General features: G+C 32.8%; 1 protein-coding gene across 1 annotated transcript in view; it reads right to left on the reverse strand.

Moving 5' to 3' along the window:
* Nucleotides 1-20822, reverse strand: part of LOC149898327 (ABC transporter G family member 23-like) — a 68687-nt gene extending 47865 nt beyond the window's left edge. Inside the window, exon 1 of the mRNA XM_090115659.1 lies at nt 20615-20822. The gene's annotated coding sequence lies outside the window, so the exon portion shown is untranslated. The remainder of the gene's footprint in view (nt 1-20614) is intronic.
* Between the last annotated feature and the right edge of the window lie 492 nt (nt 20823-21314).

The following is a 21314-nucleotide window of genomic DNA, read 5'->3' on the forward strand; positions in this document are numbered from 1 at the left end:
TATTAAATGAACAATGTATTCAAGGTATTTAATTGGTTAAGGATTAATGCTGTATTGGTTAAAATCGCATCGAAAATTCGCCATTATTTGTCGTAAAAAGTAAATGACAAAAAAAAGTTATTGTGGGTTATCCATAAGAGATAGACATATACCATCGCGGACTTTTCTGTAGACCTTTTCAATGTGTATAATACTTAGTACATTATTTTGATAAAACTCGTAGGGTTCAGCCTGCGTTTGCAATATAAGCGGAAAAAATGTAATTTTTTACGACATCACATTAGAAACCTCAAAAATAACAGTACTTCTCCACTATTTAATGGATGTTATTATACATATAAACCTTCCTCTTGAATCACTCTATCTATTAAAAAAAACCGCATAAAAATCCGTAGCGTAGTTTCAAAGATTTAAGCGTACAAAGGGACATAAGGACATAGGGACAGGGAAAGCGTCTTTGTTTTATATACTATGTAGTGATATTATAAAACCACATAACGAACCAGCTAACGAGGATAAGAACGAGGATGTTGGAATGGAATTTAAGAGAAAATAACCACATTACATAATAATAATAACTTCTTTTGGTAATATTCGACGTCACATCTTTTAGAGAATGGTTAAGGGGGCGCATAAAGCAAAATAACCAATCTTCTATTAGATGATACGTGTAATATGCAAGACCAAATCTAAAAAATAAAATATATATCAAACTAGATGATATGTTCAACGATTCTGTTTAATCAAAAACATAAAATATTAAAATTTACTCGATAAAAAAAAATCACCAAGTTAGCTCTAATTTTCACACTTTTACGTTTTCTACTTGACATGGTAATACTTATTATGATTTTTTTTTCATAAACAATTATATTAAAACATTTGCAAGATATTTGTCAGAGCATTTTGTGTAATTACTTTTAGTTTTGGTTTTATCTGCGATAAACCACTTTTATCGTGACAAAATCAAACGTTTATCTCGAGAAAAAAAGAACGCCAAAAGTGGTTTATCGCAGATAAAACCAAAACTAAAAGTAATTACACAAAATGCTCTGACAAATATCTTGCAAATGTTTTAATATAATTGTTTATGAAAAAAAAATCATAATAAGTATTACCATGTCAAGTAGAAAACGTAAAAGTGTGAAAATTAGAGCTAACTTGGTGATTTTTTTTTATCGAGTAAATTTTAATATTTTATGTTTTTGATTAAACAGAATCGTTGAACATATCATCTAGTTTGATATATATTTTATTTTTTAGATTTGGTCTTGCATATTACACGTATCATCTAATAGAAGATTGGTTATTTTGCTTTATGCGCCCCCATGAACTATAGTGTAATGCTAGATAATATCTGCTATTAGAGTTTTTATGTTTGTTCCTCAATTGCGCAAACAGTAGGACGGAATTTGATGGACTTTGATACAAGTTAAAGGTGATTTTTATTAAATTCTCGGCTTCAATGTTTATTCGTTATTATTATGTTTCGAATTATCAAGTTTTTAGGTAAGGACGATTAGGAGAGCAATTATTGTGATAAATGATAAAAATATAATTATTTCACTTGACATACATTTAAGTGAGAAATATTCCCACACGATCGCGTGTTTGATAATTTTCTATTGCATGATATAGAAGTACTCATTTGTTTTTGTTAGTCGCTTGTCAGCTGTTGTCACGCGAATTCCAAAACTGTGTATACTTAAGATGTATATCTTCTTAATATGTATTATATACGTAGATATATATAAATCTCGTGTCACAATGTTTGTCCTCAATGGACTCCTAAACCACTTAACCGATTATAATAAAATTCGCACACCATGTGCAGTTCGATCCAACTTGAGAGATAGGATAGTTTAAACATGTAGGTACCACGGGCGAAGCCGGGGCGGACCGCTAGTATTATGTATAGTGAGATTTTTCATATATTTGCTTCGATAGAGTACAATAGAGATAACTAGTCTATTTCTATATGTATGTAGTTTTTATTTTTTGAAGAAAATGCTTTTGTAACAAAATTTTTGAGCAACCGCGCTCAGTATTGTATTTATAATACATACATATAAATTATAAACACATAAAATAAAAATACAGAATTTGGAAGAACAAATTGGAAGACGAAAATTAATTCCAAATATATTCCGAATATTACACTTTGAAATACATTCCCCAATCTATACCAAAATCTCCAAATCAATCAATAATCACCCATCCAACATCCAGCCACACCCAGCGACGCTTAACCCCGATTGATCAACAATCACAAACGATTGTAAAAGAGTAATAACTTGCAGTAATATTTATTGCATCGGCCTGATGTGTCGCCGTGTTGGCAACGTAATTTCGTTTGTAACCTACATTTACAGCCGACGATACGGATGCGACACGATGTTTTATCGTCTCTGTTAGCAGATGTAATACTAAGGTGCTTGAACTTGAGCTTATATTAAAAGTCGATGTTGGGTAGTGATGCGCGTGGTATTATTCAAAAACTGAGTAAATACGTGAAAATACATAGATACTGTATGTAAATGTATTTTTTATATTTATATATATAATATATAAATATAAAAAATATATTTTAAATAGGTTAATACGTAGGTATTTTACATTGGATGGATAGATAATAATATGTTAATTAGACACGTGTAAACTACAAGGCCCATATTGAACTTGCAAATTTTATTAACTTTAAAATGGCTATAAATCCTTTAAATTCCATCATAAAATACTATAAAATATAGCTCTGCAAATCCCAATTAAATATATAAAAAGATAATATATCTTTTTGTAAAAGACACTTTTTCTCTACCTAAATTCATTTAGATGCGATCAACTTTAGCGTACAATAAAAACAAACACCACATAAACCTTCGCTTTATAATACGTAGTACTATTTTAAGTACTAGATATTAAATTTAAACGAGTAGATAATAATAATTAAAAACCAGTACCTAGGTCCTAGAAAAAATGTGTGCGTGTACTAGTGTAGTGTGTACACACGTAAGAAGTGAAACTTCTTTATGACCTTATGTTTCAAAGAATAATTTACTATATGCAACTTTACTGAAATACGTCGAATCACGCTTAGTAGGGACTTAATTTTTTTCCAACCCCGATAAAGAAGTTTCACTTCAATAATAGGAAATATCGTAGCATGTAAAGTGCATCTAAACACCGTTAGACTAACGTACAATGAGGCCAATGCGATCTGTTTGTTGCGTTGTACGTACTTAGCTATATTATCTATGTTTATCTTTATTCTTTAAAGAAAGAGAAAATAAATGTTATGTTACTTAATAGACCAGGGCCAATCCCTTCCAAAATGATAAAAACCTAAAAAAATCACAATAGGATGAAGCCCGTTAGAAAAGGAACTTCCCGAACTCGGATTGTCTGTAATTTATTTTTCCTTTAATTTTTATCACATTCCCCTCCTTTTCTAATGGGTTTCATCCTACTGTGATTTTTTTTGTTTCAAAAATTATAAGCCCTGGTCTTAATAGTACGTAATATGTACTTTAATAAGCGATTTCCAGTATCTAGGTCATGGTCTATCTATTGGATGAATTTTATTAAAATTAGTTAAATGTTTTGGGTATGGTGGAGAGACAAACTTCTGATTGATTAAATGTTTAGTAGCTATATTATAATAAACGTGAAAATGTAAGTCACGATCGTACATGTAGGTATACCAAATAATTTTGAAGCATTTCATAAAATACTTCGCATTTTGAACTTTTATATTATTTATTTAAGCAACATTTAACAGTTTTACCACAGAATACATACTAAATAGTAGTAATGTAGTCACTTATCAGTCACTTATAAGTTATTAGCGGTCCGCCCCGGCTTCGCCCGTGGTACCTACATGACGTTTAAACTATCCTATCTCTCAAGTTGGATCGAACTGCACATGGTGTGCGAATTTTATTATAATCGGTTAAGTGGTTTAAGAGTCCATTGAGGACAAACATTGTGACACGAGATTTATATCATCATCATCAGCCCATATACGTTCCCACTGCTGGGACACGGGCCTCCTATGAGGGAACAGGCCATAATCCACCATGCTGGCCAAGTGCGTGTTGGCGGATGACACATGTCGTCGAACTTTTTAATTCTTCGACATGTCGGTTTCCTCACGATGTTTTCCTTCACCGTTCGAGCAGTGGTGATGTTACAACATGCGCAGATAAATTGAAAAATCAATTTATTTCCTGCGCGCCCGCCTGGTCTCGAACCCCGGACTTATCGATTCGAAGTCCGAGGTCTCACCACTGAGCCACCACCGCTCTACGAGATTTATATATACCTATATTAATGTAATAAATGTTAATTTGAAGCCTCAAATTAGGCCAGCTAGAGCTAGGTAAATAAATTGAAATAAATTCAATACGCTATAATTTAATACATTAAGATTCAATGTATCGCAATGAAGAAATCACGCATGATTAAGATACTCAAACGTGTAATATAAAAGAGAATTAGTAAATATTATAATAACGTTATATAATGTAAAAATGAAAGGCCGCGAGTGTAGATCATGGTCATACCGTAAGGTCATTGGGAAATGTAAGTCAGTATGGTGTTAAAGAAGAGTAAGAAAGAGAAACTTTTGTAAATTATTTATGAAATGAAATGAATTTTTTTTAATAAATTTAAATAAAAAACATACTCGCTTACTATTTAAACTACTGAATGAAGTGTTCGTAATGTTAAGTTTATTATTAACTAGCGGTCCGCCCCGGCTTCGCCCGTGGTACATATTTCCGTTTTCTCTACATAAAAACCATCCTCGTACTTCAAGGAATATAATAAAAAAAGAATTATCGAAATAGGTTCAGCCGTTCTCGAGTTATGCGCTTACCAACACATTTTGCGATTCATTTTTATATATAAGAGAAGATATTTAATTATTTCAGGAACCTTATCAATAGGTACATAATATTGTAAAGAAAAAGTTGTAATTTATGCTATGGGAAACCGCAAATACCTACTACTTAAATGTGTGTATTTAAAAATCTTTCACATAGAAAGCCAAACAATCAGTGCGTAAAATCATAAAATGGTTAGCATATAGACCGGGAGATACTGACACAAAATTTCGAGTCATTTGTAACAAGGATGGCGGTTCTACAGGGGTCTTAGTACGCAATGACAAAAAGAAAAATGATGGTGTGAACGCTGGTACCGGTGGCTTAGTCGCGTGGGCGTTTGTCGAACTCGTCGGAAAAATAGCGAAAGTCAAACGATTTGTAACACAAAAATTTTAGAATTTGATGATAGCCCATAAAAAAGTAGTAGGCGGTAGTGTCATGCCATACTTTTCCGGTGTGACTTACAGCCCGCCATACCGACGCGAATGTGTTGATTTAAATAAAACAATCATTCAACCATTTGTACCAGGCTAACTTTTGCACAGGTAACTATCGTCGTGCAGCCATTTACGAAAATCGCCATGCCATACTTTTCGGACGATTCCAAATGGTCGCCATACCGCCGAAAATCTGCAAAAAATTTTTATTTCGCCAAACTTTTTGTACCAGTATTGCATTTGGATTTTTGGAGAGTATTTGATAAAATGTGACCATTATTATATTTGCCATACTTCTAGTAGGGGGAAAAAGTGCTGTCATACTTGAAAACTTAATTTATTATTAATTTATATAAGTGAAGATTTCCAACACATAGCTCTTTGAAATTTTGTATTTATATTTGTTGATCCTCAAACTTACAGGAAAAATAAGTGCCATACTGTTACAAATCGTTTGACTTTCGCTATTTTCCGACGAGTTCGACTAACGCCCACGCGACTAAGCCGCCGGTACCAGCGTTCACGCCATCGTTTTTCTTTTTGTGATTGAGTACTAAGACCCCTGTAGAACCGCCATCCTGTTACAAATGACTCGAAATTTTGTGTCAGTATCTCCCGGTCTAATAATATTATCAAATAGATGTAGGTATAGAGTATAGACACGTCACACGCATGATTGAAACAAAACCGCGGAAATGTGCTAGTTTCAATTTCCAATGGCATTTTGTAGTAATTTAATCTTATGTTACTATTTGTTTAGTCTTAATACCTACTATTATAAAGGCGAAAGTTTGTAAGGATTTATGGATGTATGGATGTTTGTTACTCTTTCACGTAAAAACTACTGAACCGATTACAATGAAATTTAGCACACATATAGAGGGTAACTTGGATTAACACATAGGGTAGGTTTTATCCCGGAAATCCCACGGGAACGGGAACTATGCGGGTTTTCCTTTGAAAACGCGGGCGAAGCCGCGGGCGGAAATCTAGTTTATTATATATTTTTTGTGATATAGATAGAGAAAGAATATGAATAGATAGAGAAAGAGAGAAGAAGTCAAACATTTTAACCTTTCAAAATAAATGATCTAAATTCCTAGTGTCCACAAATAATTGTTTTACAAGTACATAACAAGGTGACACTGTCTACAAGACATCTAATTTAAATATTGAAAACTCAAAATAAACCTCGAAAAAAAAATCCGGATTTCAATCGGAAGAGATCTTTCTTTTGTTACGGTGCATTTACATCAAACGAGCGAATGCTCATTCTAACTCCACTAAGACAAATTATTTTAGTGTAAACAGGCGTAGAGCATTCCTTCGTTGTTCTTAGTGCGTTCGAAAAGATTCTATGCAATGTTCTAATACTGAACAACACTGAATACGAGTTTTCGGTTACACTAAAAGATCACAAAAGAACGCTCTAGCTCTAGCTCTATCTTCATATTTTGATGAAAATGCTCCGTTTAAATGACTCATTATTTATTAATTCATTATCTATCGTTAATCTATAACCACAGTATTACAATATTATATGGTAATACTGTGCTATTACTATTCGCTACAAGATAAGGAAAAATTATTTAAAGCAATATAGGCGGTAAAACTGGATACTAATCACTCATTATAATAAACTAGCTTTCCGCCCGCGGCTTCGCCCGTTTTGTCTAAAACCTAATAAATTATATACTAAAACCTTCCTATCACTCTATCTATTAAAAAAAATCGTATCAAAATCCATTGCGTAGTTTTAAAGATTTAAGCATACATAGGGACATAGGGACAGAGAAAGCGACTTTGTTTTATACTATGTAGTGATGATGATACCTACCATCCATACACATCACATTAAAAAGCTGAAGAGTTTGTGTGCTTGTTTGTTTGAACGCGCTTATCTCAGGAACTACTAGTCCTTTCGGTGTTAGATAGCCCATTTATCGAGAAAGGCTATAGGCTAAATAATTAGTGATCACGTGAAGACCAAGACGGAGCACTGCGGGTAAAACCGGAGGGCACAGCTAGTGTTTAATATTATCATGTAGATTGTAGATAATATTATGGTGAAATGTTAAACAAGTATCATAGGAAATTTTATGCGTAGATCTATACAAATATTATAAAGAGGAAAGGTTTGATTTTTTGTTTGTTTGTTTTTTTGTATGAATTGAATAGGCTCCGAAACTACTTGGCAGATTTGAAAAATTATTTCACTGTTGGAAAGCTACATCATTTCTGAGTGACATAGGCTAGGTTTTATCCCAGAAATCCCACGGGAACGGGAACTATGCGGGTTTTTTTTTGAAAACGCGGGCGAAGCCGCAGGCGGAAAGCTAGTATTTTATAAAAAAGTTAATGGCCTATGATGGAATATTAATTAATCTATGACAGATCCGATCCTGATTTGTTGATATTTTATAGCCAAGAATAAAATTTAAATAAAAATATTTTAATGATGTTGTTATAGGCCTACTCGGGTGTTAAGGTCAATCATATATCTATGGCGGAAATATACATTGAATAGAATTAATTTTTTTTGCATTAGGCCGATAAAAAAGTACGTTTATTTTAAAATGGTTATACTCAGACTTCTGAGGCATGGGAACTTTTCGTTTCTTGTTTTTACAACTATACGAAATAAAACTAATTTAGGTATTGATGTAACTCCATCTATTAATATTTACCTTTGTTATTTAACACAAGCGAAAGCTTAGTATGGGATCAGATCGTGCCGTGTGTGAAAATTGTCCTGAAATATTTATAATAACAAAAAAATAAAAAATAAATTATATTTTTTTTGTGTAACTGCGACATTTCAGCAGGCTCCTACATCTTTTCAGACATTTCGGAAAGATAAAGCGAAGGTTTACGCAGATTACGCATTTATACATGGCAATACTTGTATTATATTTAAATTTTACAATTTAGGTACTAGTTTTCCGCCCGCAGCTTCGCCCTCTTTGTCTAAAACTTAATAATTATATATATATATACTAAAACCATAGAGATAAAACCTTCCTCTTGAATCACTCTTTATATTAAAAAAAAATGTGTGTGTGTGTACGGTGTACTAGTGTACACACGTAAGAAGTGAAACTTCTTTATGACCTTATTTTTCAAAAAATAATTTACTATCTGCAACTTTACGGAAATACGTCAATCACGGGTGGTAGGGATAAAAATAAGATGGCGCGTAACGGAAAAATGTCACGCGTATCGAAAAAATGTAACACTATTTTTTTTTCCAACCCCGATAAAAAAGTCTCACTTCAAAAACAATTCCACGTAAAGCCAGGGTAATATTATGTTACTATGTAATTTACATTGACGCGCAGTTGTCATAGGTCTAGTTTTGATAAATAATTAAAATACAGGTTTTGCGAAAAAAATTCCATAATATTCATAACGTGACTCCTTCAACACGTGATTTATTTGCATACTATATACATACTACATATATACTAATGAATTATTTATTTCATATATATTTAACCGACTTTGAAAAAGAAGGCTTTAAATTCGGTTCCGTAGTTTTTGATAAAAAATCATTAAAAAAAACCCTGAGATAATTTATACATTTTTTCCTGTGTACATAATATTATTTTTGTACATAATTAAATAATGTTTTGGTTGTTTATATATTCATACAATTTGAAATGTGATAGAAAGTCCGTTTGTCTGTTATTCTGTTACGCTTTCACGGATAAATCGCTGAACCAATTTTGGCCATTCGAGGTGGACGTGGATCAGAGGTCCAATATGGGCAATGTTTTTTATGAACCTTAAAAGATGTGAAATTTTATTAATTAGTACAGAAAACAGACACTAGGTATACAAATAGGGACCAAAATTGGCATAAAAAACATTAGAAAATATTTAGTATTTAAAAAGTGGGATAAGGTATAAACGCAAATAAAAAAGTATATAGTTATGTTATTATTTTTAGTAAGAGCTTACACAAAGTTACACTTACACAAAGTCAGACAAAATATATATTTATTTATATAGTCTATATTATAGTATGTAGGTACATATTTTGTCTGTCTTATACATGTTACAAGTCAATAACTGCGTTAAAAACAACCGACTTCAAACTTGCACTTGCAACATTTACAAATACAGACAAAAATGCTCATAAAATAAAAACTACTGGGCCTATCCGAATAAAATTTTTATGGGACCAATTCGACACCATCCCGCATCGAACAAAAAAAGAATCACGTAAATCGGTTCAGAAACCACGGAGTAATCGGTGTACATACATAAAAAAAAAAAAAAAAAAAAAAACATACCGGCTGAATTGATAACCTCCTCCTTTTTTTGAAGTCGGTTAAAAAATAAACGCAAACAGACAGAAAAAAATTCCAATGATTATTGCACCGATATTACATCTCTCCATTATTAATATGTATTAATAGCATTATTCATAAGGATTTTATTTATTTTTTTATATTTTCAACAAACATACATACATTAAAGTTTATAACCATATATAAATATTATTCAAATCATCTAGTTGTTCAACTTATTTAAATATGTCCGAAAAAAATTTTTTAATAGGTATTATGAATCACATAAAACGTTTATTAATTTATATGATATTTGTGTTTACAAGTTGACTGAACTTTGTTTTAATTATGTGGATTTGCTTTATAACTTTTCAACCATGTATTGATCATTGAGGTATTATTACTACTAACGTATAGAGAGGACACCACGAACAAAATCTGTGCGACAAGCGCGATGGCCGGTGGCTCAGGGCGGCTAGTGAGTCATACACTTTGTATGTATTCTGCCTCTTATTAATTAAAACCAATCAATGTTACAAAAAAAAATTGGATGTCTGTAAAGTCGGTTTACTGACGATAGTTGAACGTGACAACGATCGTGCAGCCGGCTCTATCGAATTATAAGACGTTGTCTTATCAAAAAATTAGTTTGAGACGATTGGCTCTAATTCGTGTTACAAATAGTGTAGTAGCGATGTTCTCTCTAGTACGTAGTACATAGTAACTCAATGGTATTGATCGATTTATTGTTTGCAATAATTGTTATCACCAGAATATGTGATATTTTGTGTCATAGAAAATTTTCAGAATAATTATAGGAATAAACATTATTAAATAGCTACAAGTATGTATATAATATTAAAATTTTAAATAATATAAACGAGTTCAATGAATAACCAAACAAAAATATCAAGGGAGTCATCAGTCGACAGTCGTCAGTCACATGTCGGAAATCCTTAAGTTTGTCCTTGAAAATTTGTTAAAAATCGCGACACGTGATTAAGTGTCAATTATTTATTCAAATATAATATTATGTCTTTGAAATAGGCGCTTTTTAACCGACTTGAACAAAGAAGGAGGTACCCGATTCGACTGTATCTTGTTATGAGCCTTCGTCTGGGTGAATCGATTTTAATAATTATTTTGCGAATCTTCTTTAGGCACGTTGAAAGTAAAATTTCAAGGCGTAGGCAATACTGTCACGTCACGGAATAAGGCTTGAGTAAGGCGACCACTTTGGTATCTTTGAATCTTGCTAAAGAAGTTTCACTTCTGACACGTGTGCACAGCACACACTCTTTTTTAAAGCTGGTGTCTCTCGTGCATTTCGTTTAAATTTAGTCTAGTTCTGATCTGTGGTAGGTACTATATTGATAGAATACAAATGTAATAAGAAGCCAGTGAAGAGCTGGCAAGAAACTCAGTAGTTACTTCCAAATCTATACTAATATTATAAAGCTGAAGAGTTTGTTTGTTTGTTTGTTTGAACGCGCTAATCTCGGGAACTACAGGTCCGATTTGAAAAATTCATTCGGTGTTAGATAGCTCATTTATCGAGGAAGGCTATAGGCTATATACCATCACGCTACGACCAACAGGAGAGGAGCCACGGGGGTGAAACCGCGCGGAGCGGCTAGTATAATATAAATGTAGTCAGGTACTTCCAATATCAGAATAATTCATGATAATAAAACATTACCTGTCTTACCACAAATAACTTTAGACAGGGTTTAACTTTAAGCGTGAGTTCTCATTAATCTGATTTTCTCGTATTTCACATAGAAAACTATTAAAGTGACAGATCCCTGGTTTAAAGTTAGTCTGTGTTTAAATTGTTTTGAGGTACCTAATACCATACATATTCTAATTAGAGATAACATTAAGTACATACAAAATACTCCTTTTCTTAGTTACATGACGTGATTAAAACAATACACTTGAAAAACAATGATGAGGTCACAGTCGGTTGTTTTCATAATAACATTATTAGTGATGTCCCGTGGCTTCATTTACCGACAATTGAGACCATTTTATAATAATGTATTAAGAGTTTTTTTGAATCTCTTTTACCTTTTAAAATATGATAAAAAGACGCAGCAGTGTTTGCTAGGTATATCTGTATAAAAAATTCTTACAATCTATGATTTATTTTGTATAATCGTTAGGTTTAAACTTTTCTACTAAGATTTTTTTATATTCCAAGTGATTTTCCTGGCCAAAAACGTGTGCTGGCTAATAGGTATGTCTATTTTCTATGGCTCTACATTCGAAATCATTGTAAAGTAATATAATAAGCTCCATAAGCATATGGGGCTATTTTTCTCCGACTATGGAACGATTTGAGCAATATCTATAAAGAAATACGACGTTCTGTAATTAAATTATACCTAAATGATTTTTGTAAAGCTTTTTTGTTTCTCTACAAAATATATATTCCACTTCAATCTGTACACGTTTGATTACAATATTAATAAATAATAACTATCTAATTTAATAATATTCTTCTCATTAATTTGAACAATTTTTTAGATGTCATAGCTACTTATTTTTCAGATAAATTATGTAGCGCCGAGAGGTGACTAACATAATTAATAGTCTTAAAATTATTAATATATTTCAATGATGTTTTTAAATCTTTGATTTTATTACTTTGAATATTCAATTATATTTACTATTCTAACGCGATTGTAAAATCGCAACCACATTTCATTCATAACTCCCTAATGACGACTCCCATAAGGAAATTAAATGCACATGCCACATACAAAAAGAATCATTACGAGTTACATTATATATAACATAATATAATTCTAGAAAACGACATTCTAGTTCCTTATTTACATCCTTCCGCTTCTGTGTTAAAATCAACTGTGAAATGGGTATTATGTAGTATTATTTAACTTCATATTATGAAATAAGACTATTTTAACATTGGCTAAATATGGAAGGAATGAGTGTACTATAAGTCACCGTTTGTTTGCGTTATGTAACGTTTGAATCGAATTTTTACGCGTTTACTTAATACTGTTTTAAATATATTATAATGTGCAACATGAATAAAAGATCAAATGACAATGCTATATATGTATACTAGCGACCCGCCCCGGCTTCGCACGGGTGCAATGCTGATACTAAATACACTACAGAAAAACTGTGAACGTTGTATATTATAAAAACATAGCGGCCCGCTCCGGCTTCGCACGGGTATAAAATAGATAGCCGGGCGGCCGGCCGCGCCGGTACCGCCGCAAACGCTACGTCCCGCAATTTTTAAATCTGTAATATCTTCGAAAATATTCACTTAAATCATACGGTGTTAAGGGCCATATAGATCTATATTAAATGAACAATGTATTCAAGGTATTTAATTGGTTAAGGATTAATGCTGTATTGGTTAAAATCGCTTCGAAAATTAGCCATTATTTGTCGTAAAAAGTAAATGACAAAAAAAAGTTATTGTGGGTTATCCATAAGAGATAGACATATACCATCGCGGACTTTTCTGTAGACCTTTTCAATGTGTATAATACTTAGTACATTATTTTGATAAAACTCGTAGGGTTCAGCCTGCGTTTGCAATGTAAGCGGAAAGAATGTAATTTTTTACGACATCACATTAGAAACCTCAAAAATAACAGTACTTCTCCACTATTTAATGGATGTTATTATACATATAAACCTTCCTCTTGAATCACTCTATCTATTAAAAAAAACCGCATCAAAATCCGTTGCGTAGTTTCAAATATTTAAGCGTACAAAGGGACATAGGGACATAGGGACATAGGGACAGAGAAAGCGACTTTGTTTTATACTATGTAGTGATGATAAATCTTCGAAATATATTCATTAGAATCACAAATAAAAAAAGACGTGTGGCACTCGGGGTCTGCCGCGGTAAAGCTATTGCATGCTATGCCTTCAAGCCACATCTCCGCGCCCGTCGGAGTGGGGAGCGTGAGGTTTTTCGTTACGGAATTTCTGGATTCGGTCCCCGCGCTCAAGGCCCGCGATAGAAGCTATGCAATAGCTTAAAAACTTTTAACCCCACCTTAATACAATATTAGTGCAGATGCGAATTATGAAATCCATACGAGCAGAATATTTGAAAAGGTCGAACTTTCACTTATTTTTATTTCGTCATGTCATATCACTTCAACGATCAGCCCCTGTACTATGTCTTATAGCAGTATTATTTCAAGTGTAGGAAAGTGACAGCGCTATATAGGTCGTCTAGCGCCATCACTTTGGAAATAATGCTGCAAAAGTCATCATAGTAACTGACGCTTGCAACGTCTATTGCTTTGTGACCTATTTCTAATGTCACGCCTTCGCTTCGCTTTGACGATGATTAAATTTTTTTTAAACTGCCCCATACCATCATGTCTGATGCAGTATTATTTCCATAATAAGAAAGTGATGGCGCTCGCGCTAGACGACCTATATAACACTGACATTTTTCCACACTAGAAATTATACTACTTTGACAACATGGTGCGGAGTAGTTCTAAAAAACCTTTTAAATCATTGACTAAGCGAAGCGAAGGCGTGTCGTTAAATCGAAAGAGGTCTCAAAGCAACAGACGTTGAAGACGCCAGTAACGATGATTTCTATTTCCACACTGGAAATAATACTGCTATAAGACGCCGTAGTATTTTAAGAACCGCGAAGCGAAGCGAATGCGTGGCGACATCAAAAGAGGTCACAGAGCAATAGACGTCGCAGACGGGTCAACAACCATCGTATTTCACATTGCAAGTGAAATTAACCTTCGGCATTATTATTCAACGCTCGTCTTTTGTGTAACTGGCCTTGGTGAATAAGCAGCGGATATATATTCTGTGGAAGAAAAGCAATGCTCTCGCAAGATACCCTATGTCGTCAGAGTTTTGTGTCTACAGGAGTGTTGGTGTGTGAGTCATGTGTATTGTGTATATGTGTAATTGTGTAGTCTTGTTACAGCACACAGACTGTGAATTGTCCGTGTGTGTTCGTGTGTGGGAACAGGATAGATGCGGGATAGATGTACGCTATGTATATGTCGTGGTCATATCGTAAATTTGCTCATTTCATGATATGACTGGCCATTTCACGAAATGGTCGCATTTCGTGAAATGGCCAATTTAGTTTGGCCACATCATGATGTGGCTTGATCAGATCAATGATAAGAAATTGTTTCACGATATGGCCAACTAATCGCGCGGTGTTTTCATGAAATGATCAAAATTATTTGATCATATCGTAAAATAGTTACATTAATCATTGGTAGAGGCGCTGCAAGCTCTGTGTTTATGTGATAAGATGGCGGCCGCGCGCTGGCGAAAATTTAATTATTCGCAGTTAAAAACTTCATAATTCGTTTAATAACAATATGAAGAAATTCATAGCAAAGAATTTACGACGGTTCGAGTACTATGGAAAATGTGGATATCTTATATGTATTGAAGAAAAAATGCGTCTTAAATAAAATAATTTAAGACGCATTTTTTCTTTAAGGATATATATTTATATATATCCTACTATAGTATTATAATTGTTTTTTAAAAAGCGATTCTGCTTCTGGCACTCGCCGGCCGCTGCCGCGGCACGCTCGCTTTGCTCGCTCGGCTCGTGCGTTGTTTATCAAAGTCTAACCTAACCTAACCTAACTGTTTTTTATTGCAAAAACGATTCGCTTCTAGCATTCGCCGGCCGCTGCCGCGGCACTAACTTGAATGACATAAAACAAGTTTTTAGAATATTCTGAATTTTAATATTTTATGGACTCTTTATATTTTATACGATCTGGCCAAATGTGGATGGCCAAATCGTGAAACGTTGACGATTTAACGATCTGATCAAACTATGTTGGCCATTTCATGAAATGCGACCATTTCGTGAAATGATCGATCATATCATGAAATGAGCAAATCTACGATATGGCCACGACATATACATATCGAAAAAATATAAAGATTTATTTTATTTATTTTCACCATTATATTTTACAATAATTGAAACCTGTGTTACTCGAGATTTTGACGGATTCTAATGAAATGTAAATACGAAAAGAATTTTTAACTGAATATATTGAATCATTCATTCACATGGCAACGAGAGGTCAGTCTTGAATCTAGTTATAATTTAATACCTTCACAGTTTTCTGCAAAGAATCAGAATAATACCATGTTTGATGAGTTACAATCATTATGAAAATCAATGAAAATATTATCATAACAATATAGCCATGAACTAAGAGGCCAACAAAAGATCATGTGGGTGTCATATCATCATCACATTTTATAGTCACCAAATAAAATATGCCTACCATAAAATATGTCGTACCTAAGTTGAAAATTCTTATTATTCGTCTATTTCTTATAAGATACATATTTTAATCATCACGAGTCTCTGAACTCAAGAATAAATAAACTGGTCAAGTGCGAATAATTCGTGCAATGGTTCCGTACAATTTGATTGTAATTCAATCAACGTGCTTTAAGAATAGCTTTAGTTTAGTTTTACATAACTCAATTTCTAGGCAATATGCGTACTGGAATCGCCCATTTAGTTTTATAAACAGTTTGAAAAAGACATCTAAAACGGTCAAGGTCTATATTGTAATCAGTCTAGGTTACTTTTTGTTTGAATTTCCGAATTATTTGTTGTTTCTCATTGACTATTTTTTAAGCTATTGCATAGCTTCTATCGCGGGCCTTGAGCGCGGGGACCGAATCGAGAAATTCCGTAACGAAAAAACCTCACGCTCCCCACTCCGCCGGGCTCGGAGGTGTGGCTTGAAGGCATGCTATGCAATAGCTTTACCGCGGCAGTCTCCGAGTGCCACACGTCTTTTTTATATCTTTTATTTGTTCATCTAAAGAAGCCTCAAACTCCTGTAGCTCATTGCAGGTTACGAAATCTTATAATACGGGAGTCTATTCCTTTATGCGTGATTATTTTGTAATCCCTGTTATAATTGCGTTTCTTCGGTCTATATAATCCAATATTCGTAAACCGTATTATTAAAATGGCGTCCACAATATTTTGTTATCACTCTTCCCGAGTAAAATTATTCAAAATGTTAACAGTTATCAATCTATTTATGCGCACAAACATACACGATATTAATCATTAAAATAAGTACAGTTGCAATTCTCGAGTTATAATTTGATAGATTTATTATTCACTAAGCTGTGCTCCGCGGTTTCGCCCGCATTCCTCCGCTCCTGTTGGTCTTAGCGTGATGATAATATACCTATAGCCTTCCTCGATAAATGGGCTATACCAGTAGTTCCTGAGATTAGCGCGTTCAAACAAACTCTTGAGCTTTATAATATTAGTATAGATTATTTATTAAATTCACCTTTATCCCAAGGAACCCTACTAATGAGAAATGGGTGCTTGGCAAACGTTGAAGGAATTCTAAACAGAGTCGTTTGTAATACAAAATGTAATACAGGATTTTCCTTAAGTTAAATATTTTATAATCGTGTGAACTGTGAAGAATTGACTTCCAAAATAGAAGGTTCGAGATATATTCTGATTTAAATACATTATCGTCTTGAAGGTAGGTATCTTTTGTTTACTTTATTTATATTTTCGTCAATTGTGATTTAAAAAACAATTTACAATAGTTTTTACTAAGTTTGACAGTATTGGATATTTTATTAATATTGTTTTTAATATAGGTACTATGGTTTACAAAATCCATACTAATATTATAAATGCGAAAGTAACTCTGTCTGTCTGTCTGTTACTCAATCACGCCTAAACTACTGAACCAATTTTCATGAAATTTGGTATGGAGATATTTTGATACCCGAGAAAGGACATAGGCTACTTTTTATCCCGGGAAAATGACGCAATCCCGAAAATCCCACGGGAACGGGAACTATGCGGGTTTTTCTTAGACTGCGCGGGCGAAGCCGCGGGCAGAAACCTAGTACTATATAGATACATAATAATGGACATCTTATCCTATTTTTTCAACTATTTTGATAAACAAGGAAGATTCTAAACAAGTATAGATGAATGTTTGTTGTTCACGTAAAAACTACCGATCAGTTTTAGGCGAAATTTTGCTATAAGATTGTGGTCTAGAATCTAGATAAGTAAAAGTATAAATATTTTTTAACTCGAGTAGAAGGCTGCGAGATAGAGCTAGTGCACTAAATATTTAAGGGATGCGATGTATAATAGATAGTGTAAAGTATAATTAAGTACCTACATAAAAAGATATTTAAAATGTATCGAGTGAATAAATATTCAAAATTTAACCGCATTACCTACATATTATTCACTTATTACATAAATAACGACACAAACATATTTATGTCCTAAAAATCTTTACTCTTTATACTATAAACACAAGTGACAATTAAATATTAGAAGTAACTGCAAATAACAACCGCTTGAATTAAAAAATATGAAGTAACTAACTTACTTCATATTTTTTCTGAGATTAGCGCGTTCAAATAAACAAACAAGCTTTATAATATTAGTAGTATAGATGAAGCGCGTTTAAAATTAATTCCAGTCTTTAATTTCTATATATTTTTATAGGAATAAGCAAAGCTTATTTCTTGTACCTATGTCTGTGCACATTTTCTCCTGGCTTCGTACTAAAATTTAAATAAAATGCTTTTAGCGAATATATTCATTAGTTCCTCTATGTCTATGCAAAATCTATACTAATATTATAAAGCTGAAGAGTTTGTTTGTTTGTTTGTTTGAACGCGCTAATCTCCGGAACCACTGGTCCGATTTGAAAAATTCTTTCAGTGTTAGATAGCCCATTCATCGAGGGAGACTATCGGCTATATATCATCACGCTAAAACCAACAGAAGCAGAGGCGCACGCGGGTGAAACCGCGCGGCACAGCTAGTAATTTATAACACACAAGAGCCTCTACTTACCATACGTTCAAAAAATTAAGTAAAATTTGCTTATTCCTCACATCAACCCTTAAAAACGACGTCTATGGTTTCCTACATTATTAACGCTTCAGTTACCAATAAAAAGTTAAGCATACATACGTTATTTAAGTAGATACACGGTTTCAAACTCACGTAAGTACTTATTTCGTGAATATTGATCAACAGACAACAGGCTTTGTTATATATTATGTCAAACATCTTTAGAAGGTAAAAGAGTATTATCTTATCTGTGGTAAAAGGTAAGAAGGTAATCCAGTAAATTATGGGAAGAAAAGATAAACAATAACGACGCATAACTATTATTCTATGACAGGCAGAGCATTAAATGGTTTAATGCTCTAAGGTGACAGGATTATTCTTATACATATATAAAATTCTCGTGTCACAATGTTAGTCTGCATACTCCTCCGAAACGGGTGGACCGATTCTCATGAAATTTTCTGTGCATATCGGGTAAGTCTGAGAATCGGCCAACATCTATTTTTCATATGTACCACGGGCGAAGCCTAGCCGGGGCGGGCCGCTAGTGTTTTATAAATAACTTTTTTAAGCAAGGGTAGGTACATAATTTTTATTTCCAGTTAAACCAAGTTAGTTAAGTTACAATATATCAAAATTTCAATTTAATTCTCTCATCTCACTGTTTGTAACAAACTTTTTCAAAACGATCTATTTTTTTTTTTAGTTATTTTCGAAATGCGTTAATATTTCTTTGATCAGTAAAGCTGGGGCCGTATCTTATTTCCAGACAGATTACGCCGTGAAATGAGCTGGCTGGCAAATTCATATCATGATCGCAATAACTGCAGCCATGGTTAATTATGAATTTGCCAGTCAGTTCAATTCACGGCGTAAACTGACTGGGAATAAGAGGTTATAATACGGCCCCTGCTCACAGTTATAATTCGCTATTTTTAAAAGAGTTATATCACTATTTGTCTTAGAAATATGATTATACAAATATTGATATTACGTTATACGAGATTAAGAAATTCACGGACCACGTAACAGCATTTGGATTTTTTCATTTCACCATTGAGACTGTTATGTTTAATGAAATAGGTAAGTACAATTGATTCGATTTAATATCATAAATATATGCTTTTTTTATTTTTGTTTTTAAAAATGTAAAATTTTGGTACAATAGCTAATCTGCAAATCAAAGTACCTAACTGATAAAGAAAAAAATCCGGGTTAAAAGTTAACGTCATAGGTACATAATCTATACTAATATTATAAAGAGGAAAGGTTTGTATGTATGTATGTATGGTTTTCACGCATAAACTACTGGACCGATTTTGATGAAATTTGGCACAGACAATAACTGAGAAAGAACATAATATAGGCTACCTTTTATTGCGAAATATGTACCACGGGCGATGCCGGGGCGGACCGCTAGTATAAAATATTTGATAATTTTCCCACGAAAAATGCTCATAATAACTATTAAATACGTAAGTTGTACGCATCATTGATTGCTAAATATCTGACATAATTTGATGTTTAAAAAGATGTGGTCATTAGATAATTAATTTTATCTTAAATAAATAAAACAAAGAATATATAAAATTACTAATTAGAAAGTAGCTATACACTAATATAGAAGATTTTATTTTCATTCATTGTCAAATTATTGGGAACATTTCAAATAATAACGATAGTTAGGTAGGTACATTTATGATTTATAAAATATTATTTTATTACCATAATATAATGCGATCTAGCAAGACATTATAACGGAATGTTCCAAATTCTACATTTCCTAAGAATTTCAATTGCTAACTAAACAAATGTCTGTTAATTACTAAATTTCTTTTTTAAATAGGTACATTTTGCGGTCAAAATTTCCTTGTAATTTTTAACAATTGTAGAAATTTCACCGTAATGTAAATCTAAAGCATGACTCACCGCTAAGAAATGAGAAATTTCGTTTCACATCCGTGCAAATAGTACAAAAAAACTGTTCAATGAAAAACAATTATAATAACAACGAAAACTACGCTATAACATCTTATAAATAACTAGAACTTGTATACGTAGTATATTATTATTAGTCTGTGCTAGAACACATAGTGTACTTACCAAATAACTAAAAAGTTTCACTTCCTTTTACTTTCAAAGCACTTACACTTTTAATTTCAATTCAATTTGTTATTACTGAAATTCAAAAATGGAACAGGCACAAAATTTTCTAACACAAATAAAAAAGGATAAATTTGAAAAGCGCGCGCGTTTTGATTTTGACAGATTATTTTTTTTTAATCCACGATACAGCGTATGCGGCCAGCGTTCGAATTGAAACTGCTTCGTGCTTCGCTCTCACTGACCAACGCGCAGACCTAGGAACCTTGAGAGCAGGCAAATAGTCCATTGTATTTTAAAATTATAAGAATAATTGCTAAGATAATATTAACTGAGCAATCGCGGCTGTAGCAAAAACAAGTGTTTAACCACGCAAACTTATGACACGTTTAACTCTGTAATTAGCATTTTATTGTTTTTTAAGCTTTAAGCTTTAAGTTTTATTTTTCCAAGTGAGGAAAATGGTCTTATAAAACGTGTGTTTTAAAAATGTTTATAGGTTTTCCTTAGAAGAGCAAACGATGACACAGTATGCAAAGCTTGTCGTATTTATTATGTTTATAATTTTTAAATTGAATTATGTGTAAGTTTCAATCAACAATTTTTTAGCATTCCAAATGTAATGGGGAAGTATTTGGTAAAATAAATCTAATATAAAAAAACATTGATTGCGTTATGGTGCTTATATTGATGGATTGAG

This window comes from Colias eurytheme, chromosome 23 (genome assembly GCF_061535395.1).
Source record: "Colias eurytheme isolate Ceu_HAF_F1 chromosome 23, ilColEury1 Martin Lab GWU primary, whole genome shotgun sequence".
Classification (NCBI taxonomy): Eukaryota; Metazoa; Arthropoda; class Insecta; order Lepidoptera; family Pieridae; genus Colias; species Colias eurytheme.